General features: G+C 36.2%; 1 long non-coding RNA gene across 1 annotated transcript; it reads right to left on the reverse strand.

Moving 5' to 3' along the window:
* Window positions 1-19,209: 19,209 nt before the first annotated feature.
* LOC114396120 lies at window positions 19,210-21,460 on the reverse strand. The gene is made up of 3 exons (XR_003663233.1): window positions 20,256-21,460; window positions 19,571-20,162; window positions 19,210-19,480 (listed from the first exon to the last, which is right to left on the reverse strand). It is a non-coding gene; the product is annotated as an uncharacterized LOC114396120 (long non-coding RNA).
* Between the last annotated feature and the right edge of the window lie 1,493 nt (window positions 21,461-22,953).

The following is a 22,953-nucleotide window of genomic DNA, read 5'->3' on the forward strand; positions in this document are numbered from 1 at the left end:
TTGAGGGGTTTTAGTCCTCGTGTTGTGAGAAACATTTTTGTATAATTTGTTTGTGTTTTGGATAAGATTAGCGTGATGAATTGAGTAGAAGTACAAAGTTGTGGGATAACACATGTTGCTTTGAGAGTATAACATTGTTATTGAGATTGAGTATAAGTACAAAGTTGAACATGTGTTAATTTGCGAGATACACATAAACATGTGATGTTGGATTGTGACATTGTGAGATGTTAAAATTATGGACATGAAATTTAGTTGTGAATAAGTGAGTGTTTAACACTTGATGTGCCAATACTTATGTTATGAGCTATGAATTATACAATAACCCAACTGATGTTTATCTTGAGAAAAGTGTTTGTGCACAGTGTTAAAGGGAAGATGTAGGATTCCTAGTTAGGAACCTAAAGAGTTAAATTGTAGTACAATGTGTTAAACATGTTTGAAATACGAGTGTCAGGTCTTAGGTATTGTATAATTCACGAGCAGTGTCTGCATGCAAAAATTGTTTTAGGGGTTGGACCTAAATCAAGAAGGTGAGACCCTAAGGGATTCTTCGGAGTCTAGGCCTTAGGGGTAAAGACACTCAGTTTGAGTACTCCTTTAAGCCTATATTGATCCCATATAGTTGGAGCATTCTCGGAAAACAAAGTGACCCTGACTGGTCACCTTATGATTTTACTTAGTGAGAGTGACCTGACATACCCATTGTGTGGTGTGTCTTGTTATGTACTCCTAAGCCCTCCAGGGTGATTTTTCACTAACATGGTACCACATTGCATATAGGCTTGAGTCTTAGTATAATTGTTGCATAACACTTGCTAATTGTTTATTATGAAATTGATGAGTGTTATGATATCTTGACCCGAGTGTGTGATTCATGTGTAATGTGATTGGTGATTGAAAAGTGAATTTTAAATGATAAAATGGTGAAGTGACATGGATTGTATTAAGTTGAACTATGTTATAAATAATTTCATAATTTATTTTGATTACGTATTTTTTTTATTTGTATTTTTTTAGAAATGTGATAATTCACTCCCTGTGTACTATTTGTGTTTGGATCTTGTGATGATCTTGAACCTTGTGTTCGTGGGAGCAAATGACTAGGTGGATGACTTTAAAGAACCTCGTGCTAGAGGACGTTGGGACACAATGCTCTGATAGGATGTGACATTAGGGACGAGTTTTTTATTTTAATTGCATGATGTTATTTTATTTTATTTTATTTTATCTCACTGATTTAACAAAATTTCTTTTTTAAACTTTGACGACCTTGTTTAGAGTCGGATATTTTTTAATAAGTTTTATTTGGTAATATTAAAGTAAATGTGACTCTTTTACTCACATGAGCTCCTTTATGTTAATTGAATAAAATCATTTTAGTTAATTCCGCATTTTTATATGTTTTTCTTATTTATATGTATGTCAGGGTAAAGGGTGTCACAACTGCAAATGATTTAGGAGATCATTCTCGTGGAAGGCTTAAAGCTTGATGATGTTCCATGAGGATTATATTCAATCCATTGCTTACCTATTAGGTTGGCTGATGCTCATGGATCACCAATACAGTGCATTCTGATTAAAAAGGGTATGTATGAGCTTGGAATGGATAACTTGGATTTACATTATTTTCTTTGTGTGTGTGTGTGATAACTGCTAAATAATAGTGGAAAATCGGTCTGAAATTAACTTAGAATTAATTATTTAGCAGTTATTTATGCTTTAATTTGGAAAGATTTAATTAATTTCGAATTCTGGTTGCAAATGTGAAAAAGAAGGTACAACAAGCAAAAAGGTGCAGAAATAAAGAAAAAAAAGAAGAAAATCAGAAGAAGCCCAAGTCCAGCAGGACATTAAGCACGAGCGTGCCCAGCGTGCAGGAAGGCAAGGCGCTAAGCGCAGGACACGCGCTGAGCGCAAGGCTTCGCGCTCAGCGAGACTACGAAGGCCCAAAGCCCAATTTTGCACCTATAAATAAGAGGGTCAACCTAGGAAAACGAACACACTTCCTCAAAGCTCAGTTTTCAGACTTCTGGCACTCAGTTCTCTCCTTTTCCTTCCCTTTCCTTATATTCTTATTACCTTTCTTTCACCCCCCCCCCTTCTCATTGTAAAGCCCTCATGACTATGAGTGGCTAAACCCCTAGCTAGGGCCTGAGAGGCCTAAAAAACCAATGATGTATAGAGCATTTCAAGAGTTATCAATAAAAAGAGGATTTCCTTCCAGGTTCTTTTATTTACCGTTCTTTCTTATTTATCCTGTATCTCGGACCTTATTTTCTGTTAGGGTTTAGTCCACTCGGGAGAGGGTAAAGCCTAATTAGGGGTAAGGAATGACTACTTGAATTTGTTTTAAGGGTTAGTCCACTCGGGAGAGGGTAACGCTTAATAGAACAATACAAGGAAGAAATCATCGGGTTATCTTTTAGAGGGTTTCCTTCCAAGTTCTTTTATCTGCTTTTCTTTCTTAATTATTTTGTATCTCAATCTTTATTTTCTGTTAGTCTTTAGTCCACTCGGGAGAGGGTAAAGCCTAATTAGGGGTAAGGAATGAATACGTGAATCTGTTTTAAGGATTAGTCCACTCGGGAGAGGGTAACGCTTAATAGAACAATAAAAGAAAGAAATCATAGGGTTAACATTGACCCAATGCCCATGCTTAGCAAACATCTAGAATTTAATCTTAATGCATCTTAGTTATTGAGTCTTCGCAAAGGGCATTTGGAAGATAGGTACTTAAGGTAGGCTTGTCATCATAAGGCATCAGGGGCAAGTAGATGGATATATGTGGGGCAGAATTAGTTCACTGGTATTGATAACAGACAAATCATGAATCCATATATCTAGACTGATTAGACCTGTTAGGTTTTAGCAATTTTATTATATAGATTTTATTCCCTACTTTATTGTTTGAAGTTTCTTATTTTATTGTTGGTTTTCTTAGAAGTAGTTATTCCTTATTTTATTTAGAAGTAGGTCCTTAGATTTTAGCAATATTTTATAGACTTTATTCTTTGTTATTTGCTTAGTTTGCCTTAATTTAGAAGTAGCTACTTAGATTTAAATTGCCTTTAATTTTATACACTAAATTTACAATTTGCAAACTGAAAAGTACTTCACATAAGTGCAACAAAATCCCTGTGGTACGACACTCAGCTTACCGAGAAATTATTACTATGAGCGATTTGGTACACTTGTCAAAGAGCTAACAGTGTGTGTGTGTGTGTGTTGGGGGGAGGCTAGAAGGGTATGTTCTATTTTTTTAATTCTGTCAAAAGTTGAATTCTTCTTTTCAGTGAATCAATAGCCAATATTGTGTTGAAATTGCTACAGGAAACAGTGTTGTTTCAAAGTAGTTTTTGCATTTGCAGAGCAAGAAGGATGCATCAATCTTTGCAATACTTGAATTTGGTTCTCTTTTGTCTGAGAGGTTGGAACTAATAAATTGGCATATTGGTGTGGTGTCCTTATGGAGCAAGATAGTTTCAATGTTGTGCATCAACTTTTGTGGCTTACGTTTACACTTATTAAAAACATGCATAAGCACTTCAAGAAATCATTTTGAAATGGAAAATAATGTAGATATAGATAATTTGCATGTAGCATTATCACTTCAAGAGAGATGCAACAGAATAAGTTGGCACAATGGTGTGTCTTTATGGAGCAATATGAATAATGTTTGTTAACTTTAGTGGCTCATGTGTACACTTATTCTTGTTTCCTAGTACAGAATTGCAACTTTCGTTTTAGGCTTTTTTCAATAGTTAGTCCATCATAGAGAACCATGTACTTGAAGGTTGATGGATTGAAGATCAAGGTGGGGTTGTTATTACTCGCAACTCTGACCATGTGATATTGTGTTCTGAACTGGACCTTTACCAGTTTCTATTCTCCTTTCTTTTGATTAGTGACATTGATTGTGTAGAAGACTAGAAGAATGAAATGTAGGAAGATGACTTGAATGGAAAAGATACATTGAATTTCATGTCTTGTGGGTTTTTTTTACTTCTGGTGTTGGGTTTTAATAGGCATCTTTGTCCATAACTACCGAAAATGCATTATTAGATGCTATCCAATCCAAAAGGTATGGGGATGCACTATATCTTTTGGTGCACATGGATATGGATTCACAAAACCCTTTACAAATGGACTTTTGGTCATTTTGTGATGTTATTAATGCAGGAAATTGCAAGTATGATCTCTTAAACCCAATATGTTTGTTTCTTGAGTACATGGAAGTTTGAGTGTTGACCCTTTCTTTTTGTTGCCTTTTACATTTTTAAAGATATAGCTTCATTTTTTTATACATTTTTAAAGTTTGAGTGGATGGTGACACATGGTCTGTCATGCAGAGTTGGGCTCTACCTACAAGATCTTTTATGGAGTTTGTAATATTCTCCAGGTAAACTAACTTCATTTTGTCAAATAATAAAATTGTTCTCTTGTAACTTGTTTGAGAGTTAAAAAATTGATGCCAACTACCATTTGTGCAGAATGTTTGTGGATGCATTAGATGCGCAAATGTATGATGAACACCATTCGACAGGACACTATTCTTTGAGTTTGTCAAAATTAATTTGCCTATGGAGGTAAGCTCTTTTCTCAATTTATTCAACCCATTTTTTACTAAGTACTTTATTTTTCAATGAACAATTCTAGTGAATCTTATCCCAGGCATGTAAGATAGTTGGGGGTCAATGATATACAAAAGGGCTTAACGAAAAGTAGATAACTTCACTGCTAAAGGTCTCATGTGTAATGACCTGCCTCGTCGCTACGTATCACCACTCTAAACTGCAAGAAATTTCAAATTTTAAATGAAAACTCCTTTAATTTGCTTATAAAAAAATATAAGCAAATTTTCCTTCTTTCCTCGATATACATTCACCAAACAACACACTAATACTTAAGTGAATACATATATATTAGTATAGTAACTCAATACACATCATTCACATAATAAAAATTAAATTTGTTCATCTCAATGACATTGTCAATAACAAAAACATAATCTCATTTTAACATAATCATCAATAACAATATCAACTCATGATGACATGATCATCATTAACAACGTCATCTTAAATCAATATAATCATAAGTATCAACCTCACCACATATCAAATAAAGTCATCAATAGCAACATCAACAGTAAGTCGCATTCCGCATATACATATATATACTTTCATGCCTGAGATTCACACTCCCCAGGTCTTCGAACAACACAAGTCAAATAAAGACAATAATGTTATTCATCAATAATAGATATATCACATCCCATTAGTTAAAAATATTGTTTTCTAAAAAAAATCAGCATGCAACAGGGATAGGCATATATTCCCATAGTTAGGTTCCCTGACCCCCAACTATGGTATCAAAAATGGTAAATTATAATAAACTCCCCTCACCTATTGTGAGCTCTCCTTCAGTTCCTCTTTGCATCACTCAGAGGTCTCTCTCGTTCACGCTTGTCAGTCCAAACACAATTCTCTATATGCCAAATTGAAGGAAATTTAATATAGATTTCAGAAACAAAGTAATGACAAACATTCAAAGTCAAATACCCCTGTCAAAACATAAAGGGTCGAGGGGTGTTTCGGATTCTACAAAAAGGAAACATCATTTTGAAATTCAAATCACACCAATGTGACCGGGGTTCAGTGAAAGTCACAAAAATAACATTAATGTTGTAAAAAGATAATTTTTTACAAATGTCTCATTCTCTAGGGTTTTTCCAAAGGAAGTTTAAAACACCCTATTACAGTTTCCAACACACAAGAGATACTAAGAGAAACTCAAACTAACTAGGAGAAGGGTTTAGAAATCAAGATTACCTCGGAAAAGCTATGAAATGGAGGATTGGGGAATTTTCTCCACCAAATCCTTGAGGAGGATTCTGAAGATTCCGCTCCGATTAAAGTGTTTCTCTTGGTGTGGGGATTCAGTGGCAAGCAACGGCGGCCACCGGTGGTCGTGGGTGGTGGAAAAATAAAGTTTTAGGGTTTGGGTGGCGTTTTGGAGAAGAGGAGAGTGAAAAATCGTATTTTTCACGATGAGGAACATATTTATAATCTGCAGATCTCGCTTAGCGAGCTCATCTCGCTAAGTTAGAGTCCACTTTTCGCACTTAGCGTGAGAATTTGGGCTTAGTGCAACCCCCCTTGCACTAGGACTCGCTTAGCGGGCCAAAACTCGCTCAGCACAATTCCCTCTCGGGTTGGAATTGCGCTTAGCGCGCCCCTGCTCGCTCAATGCAACTCCCTCTCTGGTTGGAATTGCGCTTAGCGCGCCATCTCGCTTAGCGTGTTATTTTCAAAATCCCAATGGTCTGACTGTGGAAACATGTCATAGAAAGCTCTAGAAAAAATTTGAAGATGATCCAACAGTTAACGAATCCAGGATCACGATTTTACTGAACTAGGTTAAGGTATAATTTGAAATTTCATAATTTCAACTTATCTCAACAAAATTCCACATAACTCAACATCCACATCAAGAAATTCACACGTGACTAATTCAAGTCATACCTCATCTCATTCAAGTCAACTATATAGTCAAATAACACGATAAATACAATTAAACATTGATTTACAACTAGTAATATTTCAGGGTGTTACATCATGCCAGAGACCATGTGAACAAGAGATAGATATTCTCCAGGTCACCATCATGGATTCTTGATATCACTCTCCAACCTTAATGTGATCTTTACTAGGAGCGGATCGCTTGATACAGGTTACAAAGTTTTGGATGATGCCACTTCTAGTGAAGGAAGATAAGTCAAGGTAGACACCAGAAGGATTACCTTGATAAGTTTGAGATTGGTTTAACAAGGAATCTAGAAAAGAAGCTCTCACCAAATTTTATCAAATGTCAAAAGTCCCTTCTATTGAAAATGAAAACAATATATATAATGTATCTGAACAAAAAGATAGAAATAGACATGGGCCTTCAAATTACAATGAAAAATAGAACATATTTGGCATGAGTCTTCAAATTAGTTTGGGCATTCAGCAACAATTAATATTCTTAGTAGTGCCTCTGCCTCTAGCCTTCATCCTTCTCCACTTGGGCCTTCTTCCTTCTTTACTTGGGTCTTTGTCCTTCTCCACTTGGGCCTTCATCCTTCTCCACTTGGGCCTTGTTAAGTATGTCTTCTACCTTTTGTTGGAGGGTATCCACTGACTGTTTGGTCCTACTCCTGGTCATAGGTCCCTGTATTTGGACAGTTTTAGGATTCTCATCATTCCCTCCTTCTTGGAAAGAATTTGCCCTCAAATGTTTAGAATCATCACCTGCAACAAATGGAGTCAAGTCAGCAACATTAAATGAAGAACCTACTCCATACTCACCAAGAATGTCGATCTTGTAAGCATTTTCATTGATCCTCTCTAGTACTTGGAAAGGTCCATCTCCTCTAGGTTGAAGTTTTGAATTCCTTTGTTTATAGAACCTCTCATTCTTCATGTGTACACAAACCCAATCACCTGGTTCAAGTACCACTTCCTTCCTATTCTTGTTGGCTTGCTTGGCATAACTTTCATTATTCTTTGCAATTTGCGCCTTCACTTGGTCATGAAATCTTTTCACATACTTAACTTTTGCTTGTGCATCCTTATGTTGAGTCTCTTGGGGATTGCTTTTGTAAGATGGCTTGTTAGGCAATGAAGCTCCTAGAAGGAGGTCAATATGATGTTTTATGCCTCTTGAAGGTGGCAGTCCAAGAGAAATCTCCTTGGGAAAGACATCTTTAAATTCGTGCAATAAGGGTTCAACACTACTAGGAGAAATAGAAATAGTTAACTCATTAGAATTATCAGTAGAAATTGTACTATCTTTGCAATACAGTAGATAGAGTGGCTCACAAGCAAGTAACACTTTCCTCACTTCACTCACCTTTGCTAAATAATTAAATTTTCTCTCATGTCTATCACTCTTTCTCTCAGGTGAATCATTCTTCTTTTTCCTATTCCTCTTTGGTACCTCACTTTTTTCTTTCTCTTGTTCTCTCATTCTGATTTGGTCATCACACTTTTTCTCTTAGGTGATGGTGCTAGAAAGAAATCTTGTTGGTGAAGCCATAATGCACTGCTTTGGTGTCATACTACCATGGTCTTCCTAACAGTATATGAGTCGCCTCCATTGGAACACACAACACCCTATCATTGTATCTTCCAATGGTGAGACACATCTCAACCTACTGAGTCACCTTTACCTCTTCATCTTCACTAAGCCACTGAAGTCTGTATGGCCTAGGATGGGGCTGCGTATCCAAATTCAATTTGGACACTAACTTGGAACTTGCAACATTGGTACAAATTCCTCCATTAACAATTAAAGAGCAAAGCTTACCATTAATTGTACATCTGGTGTGGAAAATATTTTCTCTTTGGGTGTCATTCAGTGGCTGCACTTGACTTCCCAAGAGCCTTTTCACCATTAGCGTATCACCCTACATAGCTTCCTTCTAAAGCTCTTCTTCCACTTCTTCTTCTTCACTGATTTCATATTCATGGTGATTTCTTCATCTGCCTTCATGATCATGGTCCTCCTGGTTGGACACTCAAAAGCAATATGTCCTCTACCTAAGCATTTGATGCATTTTATGTTTCTGGTACTAGTGTTGGATGATGAGGCAGAATTATGCTTGGTTTTAACACTGAAAACTGCTGACTTTCCATGGGGACTAGACGAGTTGTCTCCCTCTTTCTTGGATTTGTTGGTCCAAATCTTGTTGAAATTGTTGGATGAGTTCCTTTTTGCTACAATTTTCCTCTTCAGCTACTGTTCAACCCGGATTTCCTTATGCAGCAAGTCATCCAATTCCACGTACTCCTGTAATTCAACAACATCTCTAATGTCAAGATTTAGGCCACTCAGAAAATGATCCATTGTGTCCTCAATTTCCTCTTCAATGTTGACCCTCACTAGTGCCATCTCCATCTTCTTGTAGTACTCCTCCACAATCAAACTTCCCTAAGACAGCCTCTGGAGTTTTTGTCGCATGGTTTTGTTGTAGCTAGTTGGAACATATCTCTTTCGCATAACCCTTCTCATCTCAGTCCATGTATCTATCTCTCGCCCCTCCTTTGTCGTCATCTCTCTTTGATTGTTATTCCACCAAACAAGGGCGTAGTCTAAGAATCCAGCTGCTGCTAACTTCGCCTTTTGCTCTTCAGTATACTCATTGCAGAAGAATACATGTTGAATCTTCATCTCCAAGTCAAGGTAGGCGTCTGGGTCACTCCTGCCTTTAAAAGGGGGTACATTGAGTTTTACTCCCTCAATTATGTTATGCCTTTCCATTCAGCTCGGTCCATCATTGGCCCTTCTGTTCCCACCATAAGGTCTTTCAGCATTTGGATTCATTTGGTGCTCTAGTCCTTCTATTCGTCTGTAGAGCTCTTATTGTTACAGTTCAAGAAACGTTGCATTTGTGCAATCATCACGTCCAGTAATAAGCGTTGAGATCCTTCCAATTGATGATATTCACCACCACCGTCACCCGCTCCTGCCATGATTAAGGAACAAACAATTCTACAGTAATTTAAACAAAGATTACAGGACCTCACCGCACTCTAATCACGTGTTTCTCTCTTTGATGGTAGTTCACTCGTGTTTGATGCTCTCAATATAGGCTATGATTTTTTTTCACTCTTGCCTTTTACCACTCACTCCCTCTTAAGTTCCTGGATGAATCAACTTTGGACGCACAAAGGTAATAGAACAGGAAAGACAACTTAATTATGGAATAGCAGATTGGATAACAAACTTGGATAACAAACTAGAATAACAAACTAATAGATTGGATAACAAACTTGGATAACAAATTAGGATAGCAAAATAACAGATTGGATAACAAACTAGGATAACAAACTAACAGATTGTATAACAGATTTTTGCCAAAATAAAACGCCTCTAACTGCCTCAAATTCATGTTCAAAGATTCAAACACCCATTTTTTTAAAAAACTTTCTGCAACTTTTTTTTTTTTGCTTTCTTTTTCAAAATTCTTCTAGGATAATAGACTATTTTTCACTCAATCAATTCCACTGGTCCAAATTCAATAGGCAATTAGGCAATTTGTTCAATAGTCAAACAAACAAATATGAGAAGTTCAATGGCCTACTAAATCCTAAACCCCCAAAATTCTTCTAATAAACCAAATTGTCCCCAAACAGAATTTGTAACAGAATTCAAACAGATTTTTTTTTGACACATAATCTGAAAGAAACAAGAATGAAAACAAGAACGCAAACAAGAATGCAAAAAGACACAAACAAGAACGCAACAAGGACGCAAACAAGAACGAAACAAGACGTAAACACGAAATTGAAACACAAATGACAAAGGAAAAAATAAAAATTGGATAGGATAGAACCTGTAACAAGAGCCGAAGCTCTGATATGAGATGATGTGATCCTTACTAGGAGCGGATCGCTTAATTCAAGTTACAGAGTTTTGGATGACGCCACTTCCAGTGAAGGAAGATAAGTGAGGGTAGACGCCACAAAGATTACATTGATAAGTCTGAGATTGATTCAACAAGGAACCCAAAGAGAAGCTCTCACCAAATTTTATCAAATGCCAAAAGTCCCTTCTATTGAAAACGAGAACAATACATATAGTATATTTGAACAAAAAAAATAGAAATAGACATGGGTCTTCTAAATAGTTTGGGTCAAAATTACAATGAAAAAAATTATAAATAAAAAATAAAACATATTTGACATAGGCCTTCAAATTAGTTTGGGCCTTCAACAACAATTAATATTCTTAGTAGTGCCTCTGTCTCTGGCCTTCATCCTTCTCCACTTGAGCCTTGTTAAGCATGTCTGCTACCATTTGTTAGAGGGTATCCACTAGTTGTTTGATCCTACTCCTAGTCACTGGTTCCCGTATTTGGGTAATTTTAGAATTCTCATCAAACCTTTTATTTTCTTCTTTATATTCTTATTTTTGTCAGAATCAATTGGAAACTGAATAGCCATGGTTGTATGATAAATTGCAATTGTTTTAACATGTCCATTTCAATATTTATTCTCTTTACAAACAAAAATATAATGTGTATTGCAGGTTTGGTTTAGTTTAATTAATCTATAGCTTTTCCAATATACTAGCAGACAATTCACGAAACTGATTATGAGTATAATCCCTATGCAAAGGAGTTTGGGATTAACATTGATAGCAAGCTTGTATCAGTTGAGGCTCGGGTGTATACATTTTTTTATATCAGTTTTCTGAGTATGTTCACATCTAGGAATATCTCTTATTCCTTACAATATATGGCTGCAATATAAACATGAAAACTGGATGAGAAGGATTCATGTAATTGGTAAGCATTATTCTAATTGGCTAAGACTACTTGGTGTTTTTTATTTATTTATTAAAACAGTTTTTTTTAGTTTTCTATTAGAACTTTATTCACGAGTTAAATTAATATTGTGTGGACTTACATTGCGTGGACAGTGGACTTTCACCGTTTCACGTGTTCACACAATTGCACTAACTTGATATATATACTATTTATTTAAAATCAAATTTCAACAGTAATATGGATGTATCAAAAAAATTTCAAGAGTAATATTTTACATATAAATGATTATAATTCTTTCATAGAATTGTACTATTTTTATCATTAAAGATTTGACTCTCAATCTTAAGTCATTTGTATAAATATACAATTTTATTTTGTTATGATTTTAATTTTCTTTTTAACATGAAAGTATTTATTAAATATTGAATTATAAACAAACTTTTATTTATTTATTTATTTTGCTCTGAAATTTATCTTTTTAATTTTGCAGTAAGGTAGGAAGGCTAAGGGGAAGAAATTTTTCCTATTCAAAATGTTTTTGCGCCTATTTCTTTTTTCGTATGAACCAAAATTAAGTATGCACGTTAATCTTTATTTGTGTGTAGTGAACAATCCAAATGTCTTGAAGCAGAATGAAAGACTTATTATAGGCGTTGATGCAGCCCAAGGTATACACTCCACTTTTATTTTGAACTGTAGCAGTTTATGTTTCTTGTTCCATTCTACTCTTATTTTATGCTCTATGGTTTCTTATGGATTTTCGGGACTGGATTATCTTCATAATGGTTGTAAACCTCCTTTGATACACAGAGATTTGAAGCCCTCCAGCATATTACTAGATGAAAACATGCATGCCAAGATAGCTGATTTTTTTTTGTAATAAAATTTGTTTCTCAGACATATATTTGTCATGATTATGATGCATGCATTTTTTTTTCATTTAAATGTGTAGTATGTTGAATTGGCTTCCGAGGTTTGTCACAGACGTGGTAAAATTCCAGTGGCTTCCGAGGTATGTAGAATGACTTTTTTAACTAACGTGGAATAGCCATTTTGGGGTTGTGGAAGTTGCAATTTTTCAATATGATCCAAACCAATGATCTGAACCAATATGATTTTTTCGGTTTGCATCAATTTAGATTCACTGAGTTATCGAATTGATTCAGATTTGTGTCCACTCCTACCTTCAGATACCATGTGTGATTTTCATGCCGTGAAATTCCCATCCAAAAACAATTTATAACTAGATGGTCTATTCGTGCTTTGCATAGGTTTCTAGTATGATAATTTCACAAAAATAATATTTAAGTCTAATGAATTTAATGATGATAATTATTGGAATTGAATTAAGCGAATTCATGAGGATTTAATTTGATATATTAATGTTGGAAATTTAATATTGACTCAAATTGTGTTGTATATATGTGTTTATTTTTTCAATTGAATTAATAGTGTTATGAAATTGGTCATCCATGTGTTTGTTAATTGCTAATGATACGAATAAGAATGTAGTTGAAAAGTTGATATAAGAAACTAATGCATGAAACTAAAATTACACACTATAATTACGAATGAAGTTCTTGTGGTTAATTGCTCAAAATTTGAAATTACAAACTCATATAATTGTTTTTCTTAACCAGATAGAAATATTACAAATAACTTAAGACGAACTTTATTGTATGATTTAAAAGACTACTAAAAAGCAAATAACATTATTTTGCACCCAACATAAACGTATCAATCAGATGGCTCAACCTTGACACATTTCTTCTTACATTCCTTGGTTGAAGATCCCTAGGTTTCTCCTTGTGCAATTTCTTCATTGTTGTCAAATTCTTCGCATGTTCTCTTTCCAATAACTTCCCATTTATGTTTGTGAATGGAGGCCCAACGAAGGAGTTTGTGCCACAAAAGGGACATAAACAAGGTGATCCTATTGCACCTTTTCTATTTACTTACTATTATGGCAGAGGAATTAAGCAGTATGATGAAGGTGGCGATTAAGAAGAATATGTTTAAGGGGTTCTTGGTGGGAAGGAACAATGTTGATGTGAATCTCCTCCAATAAGCGGATGACACCCTTATCTTTGGGAAAGTAATGAAAAAGAATGTTTTTGTGATTAAAATTATGTTGAGATTCTTCGAACTTGTCTCTGCGCTCAAAGTTAACTTCTACAAAAGCTCGTTTGGAGCTATTGGTCTTGATAGGGACACTCTTGAAGACTTTGCGGAGTTGTTAAATTGTAGATTGATGACCTTTCACTTCACTTATTTGGGCTTATCGGTGGGTGCTAATCCTAGGAAGGAACAAATGTAGAGGCCATTTGTGAAGAAGTTTGAATCAAAGTTGTTCACTTGAAAATATAAGATTTTGTCCTTCGCTAAGAGAGTATGTCTCTTTAAGTCAGTACTTTCGTCTCTTCTTTTTTTATTTGTCTTTTTTTAAGCTACCTTTGTCTATTGAGAAAAAAAAGTTTGTGAGCATCCAAAAAGACTTTGTCTCCGTGTGTGTGGTGGTGATTGGGGAGGGGGGATATGTTTGATGAGTTGGAGAAATATTTGCAACAAAAGAAAGAAGGGTGGATTAGGTATACAAAAATCTTGGTTTATCGAATGTGTCTCTTCTTGCTAAGTGGAAATAATGGAAACTTTTCACTAATGAGGTTTCTTTGTGCAAGGAAATTGTGAAATCTAAATATAGAGATTTGAGAAATTGTTGTCATGATCAAAATGGTGAAAAGTGGTTTGATAATATGAGGGAATGGTGTATTGGTGATGGTAGCTTGACAAGGTTTTGGGAGGATAGTTGGTTAGGAGAGGAAAGCATTGCCTCTCAATTTCCTAGGTTATTTTTAAATTCTGAACAAAAGAGTGTTTTGATAAAGGATGTTGGTTAGTGGGAGGGGGGGGAGGGGTGGGTAGGTGGGTGTTGGAAGTGAGTATTTAGGTGGCGGAGATGTTGGTTCAAATGGGAAAATCAACAGCTTGCTATATTGGAGTGCTAGATAGATGTAAACTGGAGCAAGATGGGAGAGATATATGTAAGTGGAAACAGGATAGATCAGGATGCTTCTCAGTGAAGTCAACTTATGAGGCCTTGCATGACTTGAGGATGGGTGACAATGCAAATGATCTACTGCTCAAAGTGTGGGAACTACAAATTCCACTAAAAGCTCAAGGGAATTTCTTGGGGCACCCAACAAATTTCCTAAATGCCGAAAGTACCCTTATGGTATTTTTGGTTATAAATAGCAGTAGGATTTTTTTATTTCTGTAGCGTCATTTTTTTCCGCAAAATTTCCGTAAGTCAGTGTACGTTGCTTCTGTTAAGGGTGATTTGGAAGCGTATTTGTTCTCTAGTGGTGTACGTACGTTGGTGAGGAGTATATGGTGGATTGTGGTCGGTTTTCGTTACCAAAGAAGAAGAGGTACGTGAAGAACATACGGATTGGTGATCCGTATGACCCATACGAATTGCCAATCTGTACGGTCATACGGATTGACAATACTAATTTTTGTAATATTACATTGCTTAAAAATGAATATACTAATGACTAATAATTAAATAAATTTATATGAGAATGATTATGTATTTAATGTTTTTTTATTGAAGGATGTATTTATTAGATTTATATGACATTTTAATGAAAAAGTTCTATAAAATATTTTGTGTAAACAACTATATTTGTGTGAATTGAATTTGAATTTTTTGTTATTGAATTTGTTAAATGTTTTATTAAGATGGATGAAAACCAGTGGATGTATGATAGTATCATGTTTGAAGAAGTTGAAATGAATGTCGAAAATGAGGAAGATGTTGGCATTAAAGTTGATTCCTCTTATGCCTTTAATACTTCTGAGGTATTTGTGCAATTTGTTGTTGTTGGTACAGTAATTATATTACATAAATGTTTACTCATGGCAAACCTGATTTGAATTTTGTTGTAATTGTTTGGTAGTCGTGATGAAGTTTTACAATGGGCTCGATCATTGGCTCATGACATTGGATTTGTTGTCATTATAATGAGGTCAGACACCAATACCGGTGTTCGAGGAAGAGCCAGCCTCATTTCTATTGATAGCTTGTGAAAAGAGTGGGGAGTATAGGCCTAAGAAACATAATTTGGTAAGAACATGTACTGGCAGTAGAAAATGTCGATGCTCGTTTAAGTTGCGTGCGAAGCCAGTTTCGGGAGGAGACATCTAGATGGTGAAGTTAATTTGTGGGATTCACAATCACGAAATGGCAAAGTCATTGGTTGGGCATCCATATGCAGGTCGACTGACAAAGGATGAGAAGATTGTTGTTGCTGATATGACGAAGTCCCTGGTGAAGCCAAGAAATATTTTGTTGACGTTGAAGGAGCACAATGACAACAAATATACAACAATCAAACAAATTTACAATGCGAGACATGCTTACCGTTCTTCCATGAGAGGGAGTAACACCGAAATGCAACAACTAATGATGCTGCTTGATTGAGATTAGTATATTCACTGGCATAGGCTGAAGGATGATAATGTTGTACGTGACTTGTTTTGGAGTCATCCTGATGCAATAAAGTTAACCAATTCTTTTAATTTGGTTTTCTTGATCGACAATACCTACAAAACAAATAGGTACAAACTATCGTTGCTTGATATTGTTGGTGTTACACCAACAGGAATGACATTCTCCGCTGGTTTTGCTTACTTGGAAAGAGAACGTCTTAATAATGTTGTTTGGGCTCTAGAGCGGTTTTGGGGTATTTTCATGAGAGCTGATGCACTCCTCGGGGTTATTGTCACTGACAGGGATTTGTCTTTGATGAATGCAATGAAAACTGTATTCCCGGGTGCTACAAACCTTCTATGTCGGTTCCATATTGACAAGAATGTCAAAGCAAAGTGCAAAACCCTAGTTGCTTTAAAGAATTCATGGGACTATGTGGCCTATGCTTGTGGACTATGTGTGTCAAACATGGGTGATTCCACACAAAGAAAGATTTGTGAAAGCATAGACAAACAAAGTGATGCATCTAGGAAACACAACCACTAACAGGTATGAATATTGATTTTTGTTTGTTTTCATTTGTTGAAGTGTTGATTTAAATGACAATGATGTGATTGTTTACATGTTTTTGTATATTTCATCTGTTGGGTTGAGAGTGCTCATTGGTCACTAAAACTCCTACAAAACTCTGTTGGTGACATATGCAGTGTTTGGGAAGCAATGAATAATATGATGACACTTCAACACACTCAAATTAAAGCATCTTTTGAGACAAGCACGCACGTGGTTGGGCATGTGTTTAAAGTAACCTTGTACAAAAAACTACTTGGCATGGTATCAAGGTACGCTTTAAATGAAACTGTTGCTAAGTATGAGCGTGTAGCTTATGCAGGTAAAAACCCTTCACGATATGGATGTGTCATGAGGAGTACCCACGTTCTTCCATGTGCATGTGAGTTGTTTAAATATGTTGTTAGCTTCATACCACTGGAGACAATTCACATTTTTTGGCGGAGACTTAGTTTTTCAAATCAAGGGTTAAGTGAGACACAGGTGACCATAACAGAGGAGATGGAAACCATATCGAAACGCTTTGAGCAGCTCAATGTTTGTGGTAAAATACATTTGAAGTCAAAGTTGCGAGAAATTGCTTAGCCTGATATGAACTCCATGTGTCCTCTTCCAGAAAAAGTGATGATCGAGGGTGCTCCAAAAAAACTGCATGCCAAACAACAAAAGGCAACAAAACACGATCCGTCCTATTTGGAGTATGTTGATGCGTTACATTCTGTGCAAAATAGTAATTCCTCAGTGAAACATAGTGCATCATCATCTCAGGACCCAATACAGAGACGGAATATTCCAATGTTAATCGATTTCATCCTTGCATCCAGGATTCTATTGAAAACATTATTGATGTCAAGGCAGATGTTACTTGTGCTTATCGTGCAATAGTTGCGTTATTGGGTATGGGTGAAGAATCGTGGTCATTGGTGAGGAACCATCTGCATAAAGAACTGACTAGCTGGTCCGATGAGTATATGAACCTAGTTGGTGCCATAGAGAGATTTGAGGAATTAAAGTGTTCTCTACTTGTTGACGACTTATCTAAGGTGCGTAATTTTATTATTATGTCATTTTTTGTTAAAATAACATTTTAAGTAATCACTATTTGTTATCTGTTACATGTAGGTTACCATGGACAAGTGGATGAATATTACGGATATGGGATGCGTCATTACTTCACGATACAACGTGATTGTTGTTTCTCTTTCACGACAACAAAGCATGATATTTTTTTTCTCTTAGAAGTTAGTCGCTGCCAGATTCTTCTGTGCATCGTGTAATATGCATTGGTCATGTGTATGGAAATCATTTTGTACAGGTAATTGCATAATTATGAATTTAGTAAACATGCTAAAAATTTAGTTGTGTATCTAACGTTCAATTACCACTATCATTATGTAACAGGTGTTGTTATGAGACTATTGTCCTTTACCACTAGTGGCGTTGCTGTGGAGCACACATTGTCATTCTCAGGAAAAGCAGTGGCCCACTCCGTACATAGCTAGAATGCAGCGTCACACAAGTTTGTGTAGGCTGAATACCAAATTTGTTGATTTAGGTGAACCATGAACATAAAATTTTATTAGTATTGACGTTTGTGTAAATTATTATCTTTTTTAAATTCAGAATTTTTCTTTCAATCAGTATTTTTATAAGGTACAAAATAATTAAAAGCTTTAAAAATCATAATCATACAGTTTCATTCGCTAATGGACACGAATTCAAACATTACATTATGTTGAACATAGTGGAAACAAATAAAATTTGTATGAAAAACTACAATTAAGTAATACTAATTTTGCATTGAATCATGTTGCGACCAAGACACGTCGTCTTTCATTTCCATTACCTGTTTACTAAAAGCAGCTAAAATTTTTATTGGCCCAAATTGTTTCCAGTAGTTAGACTGTATTAAGACCTTTAGCATGTCATCGTTAGTTTTCAGCTGAATAATTTCAAATTTGATAACTTTATCTGAATACTCATAGTGGCTTGGTTGTCGAAAAAACAATCATCTTACCGTTTGTGATTCATGAATACCATAAGGGGGAATCCCATGAGGTGCAACTTGCTTGATCAAGTCCTTCAGTTCATCGATGATATATCCGGAAGGAATGCCAAACTTTTTTGGTTTTTTTCCTGTGAGCGAGTAACCGTCAAACTCATTTTGGTGTGGCATGTTCCACCTCCCATTGTAATATAGCAGGGCATCATGAGTAGAGGTCATAGTGGCTTCAAGTAAATTTAATATACCATCTGGTGTTCTACTAATGGTGCATAATAACTCACTTGAATGGGTACTAGAGTGGAACTTTGAAAATAAACACCATTATCGTTGTGAATAATCGATCCATTTGGAAAAATAAAACCCAATGTGGAGCTCACAATCATCCGACTGCTTGTTTCTCCCAAAACTGCCATACTTTGTTCTAAAAATTAGGTTGGGAGAGATTGTGTGATTTTTTAGAGTGTTGGCGTGTGTCATATATATAGATGGTTTTCACTAACATTGCTTTAATTTTTAAAAAAAAAATAGAGAAGCGTGCACATGATTTCTGTTTGTGTTGTCAACTACAACAATGTGGTGTCAAGTTTTATCTTGCATCAGAATGTGTTGTCAAGTCTGACAATATCGTGTCATGCTTTATCTTAATACACATGCATTTCACAATGTCTTATCAATTATGACAACAATGTATCATACATGCGTAATTTATTTTAATTGCACCAATTAATTTATTTCTTAACGCAACAATTAAGTAATAATTAAGGATAGACGAATGACAATAATTTATATCACATAATGATTAAAATTAAATAAACAAGTGTCACTATCCATAAATAAATATACAAAATAAATAAAATATCCAAAATAAATAAATATACAAAAATTATAAACTGAAAATTTACAAAGTTAAAGTAAAACTTCAATGTCCGTCTGTATGCCACCTTCGCCTCGATCTATGGGCTACAGTTGGCTGGCCAATGTAGCATCTTGCGATGCTCACACATTCTTCAACAACAGTATAGGCTTTTGTTCCTTTGGTCAAGATCCTCAGGTTTAGTAGCCTGTCCAACCTATCAACAATTGCTGTAAAGTCATGCTAGCAAGTGAAATAAAACAAACATAACAATTGTTAGTAATCAAATACTAAACCAAGCAACAAACAAAAAACCCAAAAAAAAAATATTACCACTGCATGCCGAAGATGATGTTGATCAATGTCTGCCTCATTAGGTGTTGCTGATGCATATCTGGTTCAACAAATTCTTCATCTTGTTGAACCGGCGATACTCTAGGAGGATCCCTTGGCTGTGTCAGACTCATGAATGGGTGCGAGATCATGTAAAACCAATCCAGGTAATCTAGCAAACAGTGGTCAGGAACTGCACATAATTGCCCTACAGGTGCAATGTAGTCACCAAACTGCATCCATCTATCATCAATTTCAGCAGCAGACAGTGAAGACACGATATGGTGTGGCGGAATAGTCTGGATGTAGCCGAACTGTCGTGTAACCCTCTCCAGTCGGTGAATGACCGTCAAGGGGCCCCATCTGAGATGGCCGAAAATAATGAGATGACCTCAAATTCTCTAAATGAACGGTGGTTACCTTACGAAATCCAGCACACCGCGTCAAGGGTTAGTCTATCCAGACGCCTCTGATATGTGGAAACGGGCAGTGCCTTGCCAGAGGTCCAATGACATGCACGCGGTCTCCTTTCATCGTAATCCTCGGTAGCAACAACGAAAGCAACGGACGGAAAATGCTCGTAAATCCAACACTAAATATATTTTATAAGCATATTTATTAAAATACATGACAACATATAATAATAAACTTCAATGAAAAAACTTTTCGTGACAGCTTAACTAACCTGTAATAGAGTGATATATCCTACAAGCTGTCTCGCCGTGCTTTTGGGCGCGTCATTTAAACTATCATACATGTGCACAAGTGCAGCAGCGCCCCAAGCGTAACCCGCACTCTGCGTCAGGTCACGCAATGCATCTAAGAATACCACGTGCACATATGTGACACTCTTGTTAGCAAAGAGTGTGCATCCAAGGAGATACAACAAATACGTTTGCACTGCTACAATCTAGTCACATGCCTTAATCTTCAGCTCATACAGGTCGCGCATCCACAATAGTCGCACATAAGACCCATGACACTGAATGGTCTCAACTCTCGCCTTTGCAGCACTGACCTCGAGTAACTCCACCAACATCTCGACAGCGTCATCGACATGAAGTAGCTCGAAGCTGTGGAATGACCCTACAATAGGCAAATGTAACAACGACGCAACGTCATCCAAGGTGATAGTCACCTCTCTGTCAGGCAAATGGAAACTGCTAGTTTTGTAACACCCTGAAATATTACTAGTTATAAATCGATGTTTAATTGTATTTATCATGTTATTTGACTATATGGTTGACTTGAATGAGTTGAGGTATTACTTGAATTAGTCATGTATGAATTTCTTGATGTTGATGCTAAGTTATGTGGAGTTTTACTGAACTAAGTTGAAATTATGAGATTTCAGATTTTATCCATACCTATCTCAGTAAAATCGCGATAACAGATTCGTTAACCGTTGGATCATCTTCAAATTTTTCCTAGAGCTTCCTAAGACATGTTTCCACAGTCTGACCATTGGGATTTTGAAAATAACAACTTTTGATGTGTCACTACGTGAGAAGGACGCACTAAGCGCAATTCCAACCCGAGAGGGAATTACGCTAAGCGAGCAGGGGTGCGCTAATCGCAATTCCAACCCGAGAGGGAATTTCGCTGAGCGAGATTTGGCCCGCTAAGCAAGCCCTAGTGCAAAGGGAGTTGTGCTAAGCCCGAATTCTCGCGCTAAGCGCGAAAAGTGGATTTTGGTTTAGCGAGATCTACAAATTATAAATACGTTCCACAGCGTGAAAAACACGATTTTTCACTCTCCTCTTCTCCAAAACACCACCCAAACCCTAACACTTCATTTTTCCACCACCCAAGACCATTGGTGGCCACCGCGAGCCGTTGTTGCTTGCCGTCGAACCCCCGCACCAAGAGGAACACTTTAATCGGAGCAGAATCCTCCTCAAGGATTCGGTGGAGAAAATCTGCCAATCCTCCATTTCATAGCTTCTCTGAGGTAATCTTGATTTCTAAACCCTTCTCCTAGTTAGTTTGAGTTCCTCTTAGTGTCTCATGTGTGTTGGGTACTGTAATAGGGTGTTTTTATACTTCCTTTGAAAAATCCTAGAGAATGAGACATTTAAAAGTTATCTTTTTATAACATTGATGTTATTTTTGTGACCTTCACTAAACCCCGGTCACATTGGGGTGATCAGAATTTTAAAATGATGTTTCCTTTTTATAGAATCCAAAACACCCCTCAACCCTTTATGTTTAACAAGGGTATTTGACTCCTAATGTTGTCATTACCTTGTTTCTGAAATCCATATTAAATTTCCTTCAATTTGACATATAGAACCTTGCGTTTGGACTGGCAAGCGTGAACAAGAGAGACCTTTGAGCGACGCAAAAAGGAACTGAAGGAGAGCTCACGATAGGTGAGGGAAGTTTATTATAATTTACTGTTTTTGATACCATAGTTGGAGTCAGGGAACCTAACTATGGGGATGTATGTTTGTCCCTGTTGCATGTTGGTTTTCAAGAAAACAATGTTTTTTAACTAATGGGATGCGATATATTTATTATTGATGAATAACATTATTGTTTTTATTAGACTTGTGTTATCTAAAGACCTAGGGAGTGTGAATCTCAGGCATGAACTATATATGTATATGCAGAGTAGACTTATTGATGATATTTCTATTGATGACATTAATTGATATCAGGTGACGTTGATGTTTATGATAATATTGATATGAGGTGATGTTGTTATTGTTGACTATGTTAACATAAGTTGATATTGTTATTGATGACTATGTTAACATGAGTTGATGTTGTTATTGACTATTGTGTTAATATGAGATGATGTTGTTGTTGTTGTTAATGTCATTAAGATGAGATGATGTTGATGTTGAAGATGATATTGAGATGAAATGTGGATGATGTTGAAAATGCATTGTGATGATGTATGCTGTGTATATACATGGGAGGTGCATTGACCTTGTTGGATGTCCCTGGTGGGGGAAATAGAGTGCTTAAAGAGTTTTAAGCATCTCTGGAGGGGGATGACTTAAAATCTTTAATTATCCATGGTCATGCATTTGATGATGTCCATGTTTCATATTTCATATGACATGAAAATAGTATAAACTTTGTCAGTAAGTACTTGTAGTTTTTCGTGAGGAGGAATACTTGTACTAGGGGGTATGTCACTCGGTTTGGAACTCCTTTGAGACTCAGGCTGATCACCGTGGGGGGGAGTTGTCTATGCACAACAGGGTGACCTCGACATTTACTGCCTAGTTTTCCTAAGTGAGAGCGTCGTGTGCACACGCTTAGGCTATTTCCTTGGGGATGGTACCACATTGCATTTGAGAGTTTAGGTCAGGTGCATGCATCATACTGAGCATGAGTGATTGGAACTATGGACTGGTGATGACTATTTTTTG

Source organism: Glycine soja, chromosome 18 (assembly GCF_004193775.1).
Source record: "Glycine soja cultivar W05 chromosome 18, ASM419377v2, whole genome shotgun sequence".
Classification (NCBI taxonomy): Eukaryota; Viridiplantae; Streptophyta; class Magnoliopsida; order Fabales; family Fabaceae; genus Glycine; species Glycine soja.